This window comes from Myotis daubentonii, chromosome 6, assembly GCF_963259705.1.
Source record: "Myotis daubentonii chromosome 6, mMyoDau2.1, whole genome shotgun sequence".
Taxonomy (NCBI): domain Eukaryota; kingdom Metazoa; phylum Chordata; class Mammalia; order Chiroptera; family Vespertilionidae; genus Myotis; species Myotis daubentonii.
Window position 1 is genome coordinate 87,160,092 of NC_081845.1, and position 18,007 is coordinate 87,178,098.

Below are 18,007 nucleotides of genomic sequence, written 5' to 3' on the forward strand. Positions count from 1 at the left end.
GAAAATGAGACACAAACTGAGTAATTTGTCCAAAGTCACAGAATCTGTCCTGTAGAGTAGAGGGGTGCTGGTCTAGTTAATGAACTCTTTTAAGGTTTCCTAAGGTGAATGTGGATTTAAATAAAACAGAAAAGCCAAATATCTCCTAAAAAAAAGTCACCGTAACAAATCTGGTTTTGCTTGCTTGTGAGAAGGAAAATTTGAAATTATGTAGCTTCTTAAGTATGGGGGGAAATGATGTGAGATGATTATTTTTCTTGACCATACTTAAATGATTATAGCTGTTTTGCTTCATTAGGAATTGAGTGGATAGAAATCACTACCTAGCTAAGAACCAAATACATGTTTAATATGGATTACAGTGAGTTTATTTGTAGATTACCATTTAGCTGCTATTCATAGAAATATGCAGACAGAAAGATTTAACTGTGCAGCAGTTTGGAACTGATAGGTAATTGGAAATTGTTCTTTTGTTCTATTAAATAATATTTGAATGACAGCAGAAAGTTGTACAAGAGGAGAAAAGGCAGGAGAAAGGTGACTTATGGGTCTTATAATTAGAATGTCACTGATAAGTGATGGTCTACAATGTAAATGTGCATTAACAATCGACATTTATATAGGAACTGGAAGGACTTATAGTATGTGGTGGTTTTGTTCTGGGGTCTGTCTTGTCAGAGAAAAACATTGGCTTTTCTTCAAATAGCAATTCATTTTCTGTTAAAATACAGTAAAGTACAAAGAGTCAGTGACATTTAAAGTAACAAGTATGCTGATAAAATGTTTTGGCTTTCCTGTGAAGTGTGCCTACACTTAGTAATGTTTTCCTCTTCCATCTTTTTTATTTTTTATTTTATTTTTTTAAAAATATATTTTATTGATTTTTACAGAGAGGAAGGGAGAGAGATAGAGAGCTAGAAACATCGATGAGAGAGAAACATCGATCAGCCGCCTCCTGCACATCTCCTACTGGGGATATGCCCGCAACCCAGGTACATGCCCTTGACCGGAATCGAACCTGGGACCTTTCAGTCCGCAGGCCGACGCTCTATCCACTGAGCCAAACCGGTTTCGGCTATTTTTTATTTTTTAAAAAATATATATTTTTAATGATTTTAGAGAGAAGAAAGTAGAGAGAGAGAAAAAAAAGATCAATTTGTTGTTCCACTTATTTATTCATTCACTGGTTACTTCTTGTATGTGTCCTACCTGGAAATCAAACCCGCAACCTTGGCTATCGGGAGAAAGCTCTAACCAACTGAGCTACCTAGCCAGGGCTTTTTCTCCTTTTGTTTTTTAGATTTATGTAATTTTATGTTTTGTGTGTTTGTTTTTTTAAATTTATCTTTATTGTTGACAGTATTATATATCCTCCTCCCCCCATTTTTTTAAACTCTTTTCATCTTTTTTAACTTTATTCCCTTATTTGAAAATCGCTTCTGAATGTTCATCAAAGTTGTGATTCTCGGTGTACATATCTTTTACGGCAGTGTCTTGCAGGGTGGTCCAGAGGCCCCCGAGACTCTTTCAGGATTCAAAACTATTTTCATAACAACACTAATACATTACTTGTTACAGGTATACAGAGGAGCTTTCCAAAGGCACATGATGTTCAACTGCATGCAGAGATAAGATAGGAGAATCCAGCTGTCTTCCTTAATCTAGACATTAAAAAGACTTGCAAAAGATGTAAAATAAGGCCACTCTTCTCACTAGATTTGCAGTGAGAAGCACTGGGGTTTATTTCTACATTAGAATATTACAGTGACCCCAGTGTCGGTCAGAATGTCCCTGCCCTCTCTAGTGATTGGGTAAACTGTGAGTGGTCACAGGCAGTGCCCACCACACACCTCCATGTAGATTCTAGTGACATTCTGATAGGTTGGGGCTGTCTCTCCCAGTCTAGAGAAGTGATAATTCTGTTCCTTTTTCATAAATTGTGCTAAAGGACAAGTTCTAAATTATAAGGAGCTGTTGGAAATCTGGCCTTAAAGGAGAAAGGAGGGTTTGTTGTTTAGTGGAACACTACCAACCTTGCCAATTGTTCTTTGTATTGATTGTTCTCAACTTTGGGAGGACCATAAGGACCTTTCAGGACAGCCTTTTATTTTTCAGTGTTTATTAAGCACTGAGTCCTGTTCTAGGGCCTGGAAATAAGTCAGTGAACAAAATAAAAGCAAAAAACCTCTATTGTCATGGCACTTCCAACCCAGCTTTTGAGTCATCTGCCCTTGGCTGTGCTTCCCCTCTAGAGTAATCTGAATTAATGGTAGTGGAGATTGAACACTGACTGGTGTTTCTTATCGTCCGAGTATTGAAGATAGAGTGAAACTGCTTATATATATATATATATATATATATATACTAGAGGCCCGGTGCACTCGGGGGGGGGGGGGGTCCCTAAGCCCGGCCTGTGCCCTCTCGCAGTCTGGGACCCCTCGGGAGATAACGACCTGCTGGCTTAGGCCTGCTCCCGGGTGGCAGAGGGCAGGCCCAATCCCTAGGTGCAGCCCCTGGTCAGGCTCAGAGCAGGGCTGATTGGGGAGTTGGGGCGCCGCGCCCTGTCATGCACAGAGCAGGGCAGATCGGGAGGTTGTGATGCCACCCTCAGTCGTGCTCAGGGTAGGGCCAATAGGGGTTGGGGCGCTGCCCCCTGTCACTCAGCAGGGCCCATCAGGGGGGAGCTCCGTACCCTGTCACACACAGAGCAGGGCCGATCAGGGGGTTGGGGAGCTCCCCCCTGTCATGCACAGAGCAGGGCCCATCAGGGGGTTTGGGGCTCCGTACCCTGTCACACACAGAGCAGGGCTGATCAGGGGATTGAGGCGCTGCCCCCTGTCACACACAGAGCAGGGCCCATGGGGGGGTGGGGCGCCGCACCCTGTCACGCACAGAGCAGGGCCCATCAGGGGATTGGGGAGCTCCCCCGTGTCACACACAGAGCAGGGCCGATCAGGGGGTTGAGGAGCTCCCCCCTGCCACTCACAGAGTAGGGCCGATAAGGGAGTTAGGGCACCGCCCCCTGTCACACACAGAGCAGGGCAGATCAGGAGGTTGGGGCGCCACACCCTGTCACACTCAGGGCAGGGCCGATGGGGAGGTTATGGCTCTACCCCGTCACACACAGAGCAGGGCCCGTGGGGGGGGCGGGCGGTTGGGTCACCACACCCTGTCACACACAAAGCAGGGCCGATCAGGGGGTTGGGGTGCCGCACCCTGTCACACACAGAGCCGCAGGACGATCAGGGGGTTGGAGAGCTCCCCCCTATCAGGCACAGAGCAGGGCTGATCAGGGGGTTGGGGTGCCTTCCCCTGTCACGAACAGAGCAGGGCGGATAGGGAGGTTGTGGCCCTGCCCCCTGTCACACACAGAGCTACAGGGCGATCAGGGGGTTTGGGCGCTGCCCCCTGTCACGCTGCTCCCGGTGCCGGGAGGCCTCGCATCTCCGCTGATCCCGGTGCTGGGAGGCATATTTCCCTTTTACTATATAGGATAGAGGCCTGGTGCACGGGTGGGGCCAGCTGGTTTGCCCTGAAGGGTGTCCTGGATCAGGGTGGGTGTCCCCACTGGGCTGCCTAGCCAGCCTGGATGAGGGGATGATGGCTGTTGGCAGCTGGTTACACACTCTTCAGGGTGGGCGTCCCCACTGGGGCGCCTGGCCAGTCTGGGTGAGGGGCTGAGGGCTGTTTTCAGACTGGCAGGTGACTGAATATCCCAACCGCTCCTTTTTTTCTTTTTTTTTTTAAATTCTAGGCCAGCTTTAGCTCTGAGGCTTGGCTCCAGCTCTTAGGCCTCCGCTGCTGAAAGCAGGTATCTGGTTTGTTTGGGTTCTATAATCGAAACACTGTTTCAACTCCAGCTCTGAGATCCCGGCTGGCTGAAAGCAGGTTTCTGGGGTTTTGTTTAGCTTCTATATTTGTAACAATGTTTCAAACTGCAAGCTCAGAGGCCGGCAGTGGCAGGCGGGGAACGTCACTGGCTTCCTCCGTCACTGAAGCAAGCAAGCCTCATGTTTGCTTCAAGCTGCCTGGCTGCCGACCGCCATCTTGGCTGGCATTTAATTTGCATATCACCCTGATTAGCCAGTGGGAAGGGTAGCGGACGTACGGCTCATTACCATGTTTCTCTTTTATTAGATAGGATATATATATATATATATATATATATATATTAAAGGCACCAAATTATTTGGGATTTTTCAAATCTTACATGGAACCCCATTATAGCAATAAAGGTGGGTCTATCCAATCACCCTTGTTGTGGTTGTTTTAATCTTCTTTTGTTTTCAAAGTTAGTACTACATTTGTTAAGAAATTTAACTTAAAAAATTAAATACCGCCCTAACTGGTTTGGCACGGTGGATAGAGCATTGGCCTATGCACTGATTGGTCCCAGGTTCGAATCCAGTCAAGGGCATATACCTTGGTTGTGGGCACAGTCCCAGTAGGAGGTGTGCTAGAGTCAGCTGATCGATGTTTCTCTCCCATCGATGTTTCTAACTCTCTATCCCTCTCCCTTCCTCTCTGTAAAAAATCAATAAAATATATTTTAAAAAATTAAATACCAGTTGGTGTTAAATTTATTCTAATTGTTTTCTATTATTTGAAGAAAAATGTTCATATATGTGTGAGATGTTCCTTTCCTGGTGAGTTGCTCCCAAGACCCTGTAATTTGTTTAATACACTTTTATACAGAAAGAGATTACTTGGCTCAATAGATTCTGTCACTGAATAATGGCTTGAAGGTTAACTAATACAGCCATCAAACTCCTGCTAGATGTCTGTCATATCACTCACTAACTTCAGCCATTTCCAAATGCAGAGGATGGAGAATACCATTAGAATATTAGTGGAAAAAGAAACTGACATTCAAAACGTGAATGACCACAAATTGTCTCTAAAGATTATTTTAATTTAAAATACACTTTAGTAAAAGTTCCTTTAAAAAAAAAAAGAGAGAGGGCTGGCATTTGTTCTTCCCTTCATTGAAGTTGTGAAAGGAGCTTTTTAATCAGAACTCACTAAATGGCTGTTGTCTTCCAGCATTGCTAACGGCCTGGCGCCCTATTCTCAGCTGTGCCTGGTATACCAAAGACCAGACATCCAGGGTTCAAATAAAACCCAGCTTCTGCCAAAGTGGGAAATACATCGTCATTGGGGTGAGGAGGGGGAAACAGTGAGGGATCCTTTTCCAGGTGTGCAACCACATTTTTTTTTAATTTCTCACCTTACATCCACCATTACAGGTTCGCGGGAACCTCTAATTCCTGAGCCTTTCCAGGTTCTGAAGTTCTAACCAGCTTGCTTCTTTTTTCACCCACATCAACATTTAAGTTTTAGCATGCCCTTGTCTGTTACATTTTCCATTCCTTCATTTACTTTCTAGAGATTCTAAAATTTTGATTATACTTCTCATCTGCTGTTGTGTCATTTTCTTCCATTCTTTCTGTCCTTATGATTTTATGCCCCTTTTAAAAAAAATTGATTTCAGAGAGGAAGGGAGAGGGGGAGAGAGATAAAAACATCAATAATGAGAGATAATCATTGATCAGCTTCCTCCTGCACACCGCCTACTGGGGATCAAGCCCTGATGGGAATCAAACCCTGACTTCCTGGTTCATAGGCCAATGTTCAACCACTGAGCCATGCTAGCCAGGCATGCCCTTTTTTTACTCTTAATGTGATTTTACTATGATTTTTGAGAAGAAAGGCGGTAAATATATATTCATTCTGCCATGTTTTCCTAGAAGCCTAGATTTTAACAAATTCTAAAGTGCATGCAACATACCATGAATTATGTTAGACACTTGGTCTTTTCTCTGATTTAAAAATCTTGTCAAATTCTATTGATGTTTAGGAAATTCACTCACATTTGCATTATTTGCCTACTACTTTTTGAGCGCCTTCTATATGCTAAGTACTATTACATAAATCATCTCATTTAATCATCACATCAGCTCCTCGAGGCTTATATTTATTATTCCTCATTTTAATGAATATGGAAACAAATTCAATGTCACAGCCCTAGTAAAAGGTAAGGCCAGGTTTCTAAAATAAACTGCTTTCTGTTATACCTCTACTAACTCTTTATTGGATATTAGGTAGATAGCTATTATGGGTTTTTAAGCAGGGGAATACAGTAGAGGATGAAATGCAGTTTTTGTTTAATACAGAGATAATATTTAAAATTGGTAGTAGATCTACAAAGATGGCAGGCATCAGGAGCAACTATAGTTAAAGCAGTAATAGTGCAGATATGTGGTGTTACAGGCCTACATTTGGGGGAAAGAGGGTAGTGGTAATAATGGGGAAGGTATTTGGGTTCAGGAAGCCAGGGGAGCATTGAATCTATTCTCTTAAGTGAGCTATTGTAGCAAAGAACCTAGACCAGGGTCTGGTTCTATCATTTCTGAACAGAAATTAGTAGGCCTCAGAACCTGACTTGACTATGACATGAGTAAGGAGTGAAAGAGAATGTCAGGTTTTCAAGTCAGATGAATAGGAGTGCATAACTAGGACTGTCGAACGGTAGGGAGGAGTGCAAGGGGAAATGGGTAAATTTAAACAACTTACATGCGAATTCTTGAAGATGTGAACGGTGACATGTCTTCTGTATTTCTTTGTGTGTTTTTTTACATTTATTTGAATGTTCTGTAATCACATAATACACGATATACGATTACAGAAAGTTGACCTCGTACAGCCATATTGTTTCTTGGTAGGTAACATGTACTTGTATTTTGAAGCCAGTCTTTAGTATTTTTCAGATCTGTAGTTGGAGTATCATTATTTTTTTTCTTTTCAAAACAAGTACACTGATTTCATTAGTACACACAGTAATTTTGCAAATCAATTTAAAAGATCAAGAACCCAGTGTAAAAGATATGAATTGACAGCTCACATAATGAGGGGGAAAAGATCGATAGTTACATAATTAAAGACATACAAACAAAATATGTGGGTATATTTAAAAATTTTCAAATGTCAGATTGAAAATTATTTAAGCATGTCAATCTCCAGTATTGGGGAAGCATGCACTCTCAGATACTACTGATGGGAAGAAAGGGAGTGAGTGTACATTAGTGCAACCATTTTGGAAGGCATTTGATGACACCTATCTAAAATTTAAATGCATGTATCCTGTGACACAACAATTCTTCTGTAAATTGTCTCACAGAAACATTTGCATAAGTGAGTCATGATATATGCCCAAGAATACCCATGCTGCATTGTTTGTAATAACACACTGAAAAGAGCACAGCTCTTCACTTGTAGGGGAGTTAGTTAAGTGAATTATGTAGCCCATGCCATAGAGTATGATACAATCTTTAAACAGAGTGAGGTAATGCCAGATATATGAGGAAACGTCCAAGAGAATATTAAGGTACGACGAGCAAGATAGAGAATAATATGAATGGTAGGATTCAATTCATATTAAATATTATATTTCAAATGCATAAAATATTCCTGGATATGTCCAGAAGTACACTCAGTTAACAGTAGTTGCCTCTTATAGAGGCAACTGGAGATGGAAAGCAGAGGGAAAGTTTTACTCTTGAAATTTTTCTATTCTGTAAAACATTTATTAAGTATATAAAATTAATATGAAAAAACCAGGACTCTAGTTGTCCTTCGCTAAACTTACAATGAAGCTTGCTTTCCATATTTGTTTCTTTATTTTATTTTTTCCATCACCATACATAATGTTTAAATACATTTTATTATGGAAAATTTAAAACCTACCTTTTCTTACCCTACTCCTGGATTATTTGAAACAAATCCTAGACATTATATTATTTTCATCCATAAATATTTAATATGTGCCTCCCAAAGATAAGAATTCTTTTTAAAAACATAACCACAGTAATTTTCACACATAAAATTTGCCAGTAATTCCTTAATATCTTCAAAAGCTAGTAGTCAATGTTCAGATTTTCCCAATTACCTAATTTTTACAAAAGTTTCATTGTTTGGCTCTGGCCAGTGTGGCTCAATTGGTTGGAGCATCATCCCTTACACCAGAGGTGGCTGGTTCAGTTTCCAGTCATGGCACATACCCAGGTTGCAGATTTGATCTCTAGTCTAGGCACATCCAGGAGGCAACTGACCTGTTTCTCTCTCACATGGATGTTTCTCTCTCTCTCTCTCGCTCTCGCTCTCTCACTCTCTTTTTTTGCGACTTTGGGTACTTTTACCATTTAGTTTGCAAACAGAATTTTTATAACAAATTATTTTTAACCAAATCATATCTTAAAAAGTTTATATAGAAAACCCAGGGGAAAAAGTGAATTGTTCATTGTGGAAGGCCTTAAATTACATTATTACAGTAGAAAATAGAGGAGGTAGAAGATAACTGAAAAGACTAATGCAACATTAGATTCAAATCTACAGCTCCTGTAGCTACTTAAAACATGGTTTTAGAAACTAAACCCAACATTTCCAGTAACCATAGAAACAGTTAAAATAGAATTTGCCACGAAAGCCCTTATATCATGCTTGATATAGGGAGGTAGGAAGATGTAAGAACCAGGACACATGAGACATGACATTTTATCTACAACTCCTGTTTACTGAGGGTGTGTCGTTTCAAAATTTAATCACCTTCTTCAGCTTCAGAGTCGGATTCTTCTTCAGCATTTTTGAGACACTCCACAAACTTTTTCCTTTGCTCAAGGAAGACACTTCTCCCCTTTGCAGTATGTGCATCTTTGTACCACTTCAGAATGGGCTCCTTACTCAGGACTTCAGCTTTATAAAAAAGCACCACTATTTTCTGGAAGGCTTTCATGAAATAAATGTTATCGTAGAAATACTCCTGCATCTTCAGCAACAGCTCGGTCTGACCTTGAGTAGTAAAGGCAGCGAGGAGAGGGCTGTATTGCTTCATGTACTTGATGGTTTGCTCTGCTACAAGCTATTTTTTGTTCCGTTCCACAGTGCTCATTACACTGGACGAGATTCATCCAATGACAATGAGTTCTGGAATGTTGGGTTTTTGTTTTGTTTTTTTCATCTCCTTGACATACAAAATTATATCCTTAAATGGATCACCATGGGACATCTGTTCTTGACGTTCTTGCTGGAGTTCTTCACGAACTCCTATGGTTTGCTGATTCTGAACATATTCTGAAGGGCTCTTTTAAGCCTGCCTCAGTGAAATACTTTGTGAAGTGTTCAACGCTTTGTTTATTGTCAGGAGAATGTCCCATCAGTTTGTTATCCATGCTGACTTTCTGAAGACTTGAAGATACTGCACTGATATCTTTTTCATTTATCCATGATTTAAAGAGCTTTACAGCAAAAGCTGCTGAAACCCCTTCTTTAACCAAATTCTCATTATAAAGGCTATTAAGAATGGGTGCATTAAGTGTTCCATTAGCCAGGAGAACACCAGTCAACATAGCCAGCTTGTTCCTCTCCGACTCCGAAAACGCTTTAAGAACAGCAGCAGCTTTCTCACTTCATCTTCGAAACCTTTCTCCAGGTGTTTGTAGCACCTGATTAACTTGTTAAAAACCTGAGCAAATGCTTACATGGTCTCTGGGTCTTCTTGTGCTGCAAACGCACAGACATCTGTGCGCATCATGTCTTCTGCCAGTGTACCACCTGGGGCCAGCATTCCCCCCGGCCACCAGAATGTCAGAGTGTTTCTGCATATCGACGGTAATCAAGTTTTGCTCCAGAAGCATCAAGAAACGGCTACTGCTTCCAAATCAGTACCAGTTTCACTTAAGCCTTGAATAAATACAGTCTTGAAACTGAGTAGGGTTAAACCTCTCTTTTTCATCTCTTTTTCTGGCTTTAAAACACTGGCCTGATAGCGTTGGCTTTTGCTGCTTTAGATTATTCAGAAAAGACACATGAATTTAAGGCAAAGAGAAAGGGGCCAGAAATTCCAGATGTCTCTCTTTCTTGTCAGTTTTTTTAAAATATATTTTTTTATTGATTTCAGAGAGGATGGGAGAGGGAGAGAGAGATAGATACATCAATGATGAGAGAGAATCATTGATTGCCTGCCTCCTGTATGCCCCCCCACTAGGGATAGAGCCTACAACCCGGGAAGGTTCTCTGACCAGGAATTGAACTGTGACCTCATAGATTGATGCTCAACTGCTGAGCCATGCCAGCCAGGCTCTCTCAACAATTTTTTTTAAGGTTTCCTTGTTTGAATGAGGATCCAAGTTTAATCATTGCAATAGTTGATATCCTTCTCATTGCCTCCCCTGTCTTTTTTCTTTCCTTGTAATCTATTTGTTAAAGAAACTCTATCATTTGTCCTAGAGTTTCCTTAAGTCTGACTACTGGTGGCTATATCCCAGTGGTGTTCAGTTAACATTTATTATGTCCTTTACTGTGTTATCTGTAAATCTGTAGTTAAGTCTAGAGGCTAATTAGATTTAGTATTTTTATTTGTTTGTTGAAGAAATAGTAAGTGTTGGTGTATATTTCCATTTGGGGCTACCATCATGTCTGGTTATCTTTTTTGTGTGTGATGTTAGTGTCCATTGATGATCATTGCCCAGGTCCATCTATAATAATCTATAATAATAATAGCATAATATGCTAATTAGGCCAGACATCCTTCTGGACGACCTTCCGGACAAAGCCGGGGCTGCAAGGGAAGCCCAAGTCCAGGGTGCCTGCCAGCGGCGGGAGGGAAGCCTGGGAGCCGGAGGGAAGCCCGGGTCCTGGGTGCCAGAGGGAAGCCAGTACAGGCAGCTGGGGGAAGGAAGGCCTACTCTTGCATGAATTTCGTGCATAGGGCCTCTAGTTAATTCATAAGAGTCTTCCATAAATGGAACTCTTAGCTAGTGGCTTTGGCTAATGTATTAAGGTGTACAACATTTAGGTACAGATTATTGTAAACATTTATAACTTTTATATTTTCTGCAGCTGTTCCCATTGGTGTGCTAGTTTATCTTTGGACCCTTTCATCATGGTTTAAAGTCCTCTATTTGATCAGACAGACCATCTTGTTTTTCAAACCCCAATTAAAACATTACTTTTGCTTTTTTAGCTTTCATCAGGATATTTTTCCTTCTGGAGATATGTAAAAGGAATCTTAGATGTAACTGTTAATTTGTCAAAGAGAACACTAAAGTAAAAAGTTATTTGTTTATTCATATAATCTTTCATTCAACAAAGTTTATTGGTACCTACTATGTTCCTGGCACCATACCTACCTCAGGTTGGTTACAGTTGTGACATCATCAATCAGGCAATTAGAGTGCAACATGGCAGATGCTGAATAAGGGAAAGTGCATGTGTGTACTCTGCGAGCACATAGAAGGTACATGAACCCAGTCCTGGGGAGCAGAAGGTTTCCTGGTGAAGGAGCGCTGTACTGATGTGAAGGATAAGCAGAGTCAGGCTAAGGAAGAAGTGGGTGGCCAAGGTAATGATGGAAACGTCCTAAGGGAGGGTGCAGCTTGTGGAAAGGCCTAGAAGTGAGAGAGCAGTTCCTTACGGGAACTAAGAGTAATGTAGAACAGTTGGCAGGTAGCTATGGTGTGAGGAAAGGGATGGGTCAGAGGGATGTGCAGAATCAGACCATGAAAGACTTGACGAACAATGAGTGTGGGCTTTATTCCCAAGGCAGTGAGTAGGACATATTTGGGAATTAGGGTGAATGTAGAAAAACCTTTTAAAAGATAGTTACAGTAATGTGGGCTAGAACTGATGGTGATCTAACTTAGATTAGATGCAGTGGAGATGGAAGTAGGTTTTTTGGCTTTGTGTGTGTGTGTGTGTGTGTGTGTGTGTGTGTGTGTCTTTTTAATCCTCACCCGAGGATATTTTTCCATTGACTTTTAGAGTGGAAGGGAGGGGGAGAGACAGAGAGAGAGAAACATCGATATGAGAGAGACACATCAATTGGTTACCTCCGACATGTGCCCCAACCAGGGCCTCGGATTGAGCCTGCAACTGAGGTACGTGCCCTTGACTGGAATCGAAACCAAGAACCATCAGTCTGCGGTTCAGTGCTCTATCCACTGAGCAAAACTGGCTAGGGCTGGAAGTATAGTAGTTTTGTTCATTCCTGCAGAAAATTACTGAACACCTCTTTTTAAAAATATGTTTTCATTGATTTCACAGAGAGTAAAGGAGAGGGAGAGATAGAAACATAAATGGTAAGAGAGAATCATTGATAAGCTGCCTCCTGCACACCCACATGGGATTGAGCCTGAAACCTGGGCATGTGCCCTGACCAGGAATTGAACTATGACCTCCTAATTCATGATTGACGTTCAACCATTGGGCCACACCAGCCAGGCCTGAGCACCTGTTTTTTGGTAGCTGCTGTTCTAGGCATTTGGGATTCAGCAGTGACAAAAATACACAGAACTTCTTGCCCTCATGGAGCTTCTAGTCTAGTGGTGAAGAAGACAACAAATAAGTAAATATCTATACTAATAAAAGGGTAATATGCTAATTAGACTGGGAGACCTTCCAGACATCCTTCTGGACAAAGCCATGGTAGCGTGGCCGATGCAGAGGTGGTTAGGGACGATCAGGCCAGGAGCGGAGGGCAATTGGAGGTGATAGGCTGGCGGGGACATTTGGGGGCGAGCAGACCAGCGGACGGGGGGAAGTTGGGGGCAAGCAGGTTGGCAGTTGGGGGCAAGCAAACAGGCAGGGGTGGCAATTGGGGGTGATCTGGCTGGCAATGGGGGGCAATTGGGGGTGAGAAGGCTGGCGGGGGGGCAGTTGGGTGCAAGCAGGCCAGTGGGGGGGGGCAGTTGGGGGTGATCAAGCCTGAAGGGGCGGAAGTTGAGGGTAATCAGGCCAGCAGGCAGAGTGGTTAGGGGCGATCAGGCAGGCAGGCAGGTGAGCAGTTAGGAGCCAGTGGTCCCGGATTGCAAGAGGGATGTCCGACTGCCGGTTTAGGCCCAATCACACAGGGCAGTTGGACATCCAGGATTGGGCCTACACTGGCAGTCAGACATCCCCTGAGGGGTCCCAGATTGGAGAGAGTACAGGCTGGGCTGAGGGACACCCGCCCCTGTGCACGAATTTTGTGCACCAGGCCACTAGTATACAATATTTAGACAGTAATTGCCAGGAAGGAAACTAAATCAGGAAGGGGGATGCGTATAAGGGAGCATTACGCGGGGAACAATTTTATGTAGCATGACCAGCGTAGGCTTCACTGAGAAGTGTGAGAAGCTTCATTGCGCACACATTCAAATGAAGTGAGGAAGCAAGCCATGTGACTATCTGAAGGAAGAGCATTCGAGGCAGAAAGATTGCACAGCACTGAGATCAGAGAGTACTTGTGTGTGGAAGGAAAAGTAGGGATGCCGCTGCTGAAGAGGAGTATGTTAGGAGAATAATGGGAGAGGAGGTCAGATTATAGATGCTTTATTGGTCATTGTAAAATGTGATGGAGAGAAATAAAGTCTTGATTCATAAGGAAGAATCAATAGGATTTAGTGAACAACTGGATATGGGAGGTGGTGAAGAGGAAGGAGTCTTGGTCACTGAGATAGGGAACACAGTGATCTCATAACATGAACTTTGTAATTTTATTTAAGAAAATAAAGCAGCTGGAACAGACAAGCTTAGATATCTATTGCCATGCAACTCTCTTTTTTTTATTACAACACTAGAGGCCTGGTGCATGAATTTGTGCATGGGTGGGGTCCCTCTGGGTGCCCTGCAGGGATCGGACCAACACCCACAGTCCAATGCCACCTGCATCTCCTACCTGCCGCTCCTGCTCACGCCCAATCAGTCTTGATCGGGAGAGGCTCGCCCAGCCATAGCAGTGCTTACCAGCCATGAGCCCTGCGTCTGGCGCCCTCCCAAGGGGAGTGGCCTGCGGGATCAGGCTGAAACCGGCTCTCTGACATCCCCCGAGGAGTCCCGGATTGCGAGAGGTGCAGGCTAGGCTGAGGAACCCCATCGGTGCATGATCGGGCCTGGGAGGGACCACAGGAGGGCTCCAGGGTGTGTCCGGCCCATCTCCCTCAGTCCAAATTGGCCAGACCCCAGCAGCAAGCTATTCTACCAGTTGGAGCATCTGTGCCCTGGTGGTTAGTGCACGTCATAGTGAGCAGTTGAGCAACCTTAGCATATCATTAGCATATTATGCTTTGATTGGTTGTTCAGTTGTTCTGCCATTTGGTCTATTTGCATATTACCCTTTTATTATATAGGATTTGGGAAGAGGTCATATTGATTACACCCAGTACAAAAGGGGACAGTCTCACCATAGAATGGATTTTCCTTCACTTTTGCTAGTTATCTAATTAGGGGCAGACCTGACCTTCAACAGCCAGGAGAATGCCTGAGTGATGATGGGCCTGCAGTATTAGGCTAGACATGGATGGAGCCCTTAGGATTCTGAAAACTGCCCCCAATGCACACTGTTACATCTTTGTGTGTGTACATGTGTGCACACACACATCTGTACTTTGTCTTTATCCACAGTCTTTAAGACATCTGATAAATGCCTAGTTGACATTAACCTCGTTGAACAGTATAGCAGCTGCTTTCACTGAGAGAGAGGAGTCACGATTGTGTGTCTATGCTAAGCATGGTTTTAGTAAATGTATTCATCCATTGAGTCATCATTACTGGGGATCTACATAAATCTCTTCTGTGATGCCTGGCTTATAAAGATGACAATGACAGGATCATTATTCCAAGTTTCAAGGATTTCAAAGTCTAATAAATGGACAAAGGAAAGCAGCGATTACAGTCACAGGTGCCATAATATTGGGTGTGAAGAAGGTACTACGGGAAGACCAAGGAAGGGTTTGCTAAGCTCTAGGCTAAGTTAGGCAAACTTTTAAAAGAAGAGGATAACTTCTGAATCCGTTGCTTTTTCATTTACTGCCTAACATATGTGTAAACTCCCTTCTACCTTCTGTCCTTCTAAGTCCCTCAGACCCATCTTCCTAAGGAAAGCTTTGTTTATAGGTCTCTGAATGACCCTCCTTATTCTTTCCCAGTATTCTGCAGATGAAATAGCCAGAAGGAAACAGCTACCAGCAAATGTATAAGCAGGTTCATATGTCATTTACTTTATATTAACTTATAATTAAAATGAATAATGCTATTATAAAAATAGAACTATGAAGAAGTAGCTTTAAGAATAACGTGGCTTCTCTCCTATAGGACAGCATTTCTCAAACTTCCAACATTTGTATGCCACTGTCATGATTTTTGCCACATTCCAGTAACATCTGTAGAATTTTACTTAGTAATTTCTATAAATCAAAAAAATTTTTTTTTGCAAATTAAAGCCTATTTGAACCTCATTTTAAAAACTGTCCATGGAGTTAGGGATTTTCTATTATTTTATAAAACATTAACATAATATATAACTACTAAATAAAAAAAATACTGTCCCTGGAGAGTTCCACTTCTGGAAAGATAGAGAAAGCACGCTCCACTCACTTCCCATTGAATGCAGTTAAAAATCTGGATAGAACACATGGAACAGCAAGTTGAGGACGCTGAAACATCAACACTCGCAAGTGGATTAAAGAAGACCAGGACTTGAATTCTACCATTCAGCTGGGAGCTTCCCTTTTTATTTCTAGTATCCACTGGCCTGGACGCAGTGCAGCCCAAAGCTGGAAGTGGGCATCAGGCATGGAAAGAGAGGGATCCAGGGTAAACCCTCTAGTTCTGACCTGACTGGGAAAGGAGACTTCTAACACAGAGAAAGAGTGGTAGAAACTACCCCCTTTAAAATTGTTTTCTTCTCTCATTTTTTGTGGTGGTGGTACTGGCAGTGACAGCAGCGGGATGCTGAAACTCTGAGGAGAGGACCCTTCCTCTCCACTTAAAGAATCTGCAGTCCTAAAAAGGTGGGGCAAACCCTATCACTTTTTTCTTTCTGTTTACCTGCTGTCTAACCCCCAGAATATGTGGTAGAATGGGGTCACAAAAGCCCCAACTTTTTGACTGGAAGACAGGAAAGGGGAGCTTCAAGGAACTGAAGATTACTGGGGAGACAATGCAGAGGGGGGGAGAAGCTCAGGAAAGCAATCCCTTAGAGTTGTTTTTGAATTCCTGGGCTCACCCCCAAATGGCACATATGTAGATCTGACCCTTAGCAGCATACCAAAACTTTGAGAATTAAACTGTAAGATAACTCATGCCGGCCCAGGTCCTAGACTGACCCCTGGGTAGCGCTAATGCCAGGCAGACCTAAATACCTCTGCAGAGGCTTCAAATGTGGAACTGGTATTCACATCATACTCCACAGGTTGGTTGGAATTTTGACCTGAATCCAACCAGGTTGATTGTCTGCTAAAAAAAATTAATTAATTAAAAAATTAACATTTTCCATTGGATTTAAACAGACTCGGAATATCATAATACTAGAGGCCTGGTGCACGAAATTTGTGCACTCGGCGGGGGGGGGGGGGGCGGGTCCCTCAGCGCGACCTGCACCCTCTCGCAGTCTGGGAGGTCTCGGAGGATGTCTGACTGCCTCGGAGGTGGGAGAGGCTCCCACTACCACCACTGCACTCATCAGCTGTGAGCCCGGCTTCTGGCTGAGCACACTGACCCCCAGGGGGCAGTTTCTGCATTGAGTGTCTGCCCCCTGGTGGTCAGTGCGCATCATAGTGATCAGTCATTCCACTTTTTAGTCGATTTGCGTATTAGCCTTTTATTATATAGGATTCAAAATGTCCTGGATACAACACAAAAGTATTCTGCCTACCAAACAACAACAAAAACACACCAGGAAAATCTCAACATGAAAAAGACAACCAATAGATGCCAAATTTGAGATAATATCTCTCCCCTAAACATGGATTTGACTGGCAAGCCCAGGCCACATGCCCACTGCTGGAATAGTGACCATTGCCAGGGAGTGCCATGCACAAACTAGTTGAGACTTCCCAGGAACTATCCTGGAGCTAGTGCTGAGGTTAGCTTCTCCTGAAGTGGCCCTATGGAAGAACGGACGGGGGGGGGTGGGGGGGGGGAACAGTTCTTATTTTCAGATTTTAAGGGACTTTTCTATAATAAGGTACAAAGAGGGTAGAAAGGAGATAACCTATCATATGGCTCAGTACAAATTTTATTTTTTAAATAACGTTTTACTCTTTAATTGCAGTTCATGCACAATATTGTTAGTTTCAGGTATACAAACCCATGATTAGACATTTATATAACTTATAATCACCCCAGTAAATCTAGTACCCATCTGACACCCTATATAATTATTACAGTATGATTGACTAAATTCCCTATGCTGTGCTTTACACCCCTGTGACTATTGTGTAACTATCGATTTGCACTTCTTAATTCCTTCACTTTTTTCACCCATCCCCTTACCCCTTTCCCATCTGGTAATCATCTAAACGTTTCTGTATTTTTGAGACTGCTTCTGTTCTGCTTGTTTGTTTGTTTTGCTTTTTAGATTTCACCTATAAGTAAAATCACATGGCATTGTCTTCTCTGTCTGCCTTATTTCACGCAGCATAATGCCCTCTAGGTCCACCCGTGTTGTTGCAGATGGTAAGATTTCATTCCTTTTTATGGCTCAGTCATAGTCCATTAATGCAAATTTTATTGAGCCCTTTGTGTGTTTTGCTTTTGTGTATGATTCTTCTATTTTTATTTTTTGGGCAGGTGGGTAAATATGCTTGGAGGCCAACTGTCACTTTAGCACTGAGATAAATAACCAGTTGAAAAAATGCAGATATAGAGCCACACCTCAGCCTTTGTAGCTGAAGATGATAACCACTAACCAGTGATTGCTATCCAGCCAGCAGGTCCCCACCAGCTGCCCATACTAGTCCATGATTTGTAGCTGCAGACTCCATGTGCTAAGTTTGGCACAGTCTGCACCTGCCATCCTCTTCAGAAAGAAATATTCCAGGTGCTCAATGATGCTCCCTTGATTATCCACCACTGTGATTTCTCAGAGTCTCCAGTGGTGCCGTATCATTTGAAGTTTTGCTTTAGTGTGTCTTCAAAGTGTTTCTTTTTACTGTTCTGCTTGAGTTATCTCTATTCAGCCCATCACACAGCAGCT

General features: G+C 42.7%; 1 protein-coding gene and 1 pseudogene across 4 annotated transcripts in view; one reads left to right on the forward strand and one right to left on the reverse strand.

Annotated features, from left to right (window-relative positions):
* The window catches only part of USP49 (ubiquitin specific peptidase 49), a 109,738-nt gene that overhangs the window by 52,045 nt on the left and 39,686 nt on the right, over positions 1-18,007 (forward strand). The window lies entirely within an intron of this gene.
* Positions 8,207-9,897, reverse strand: LOC132237334 (eIF5-mimic protein 2-like; annotated as a pseudogene).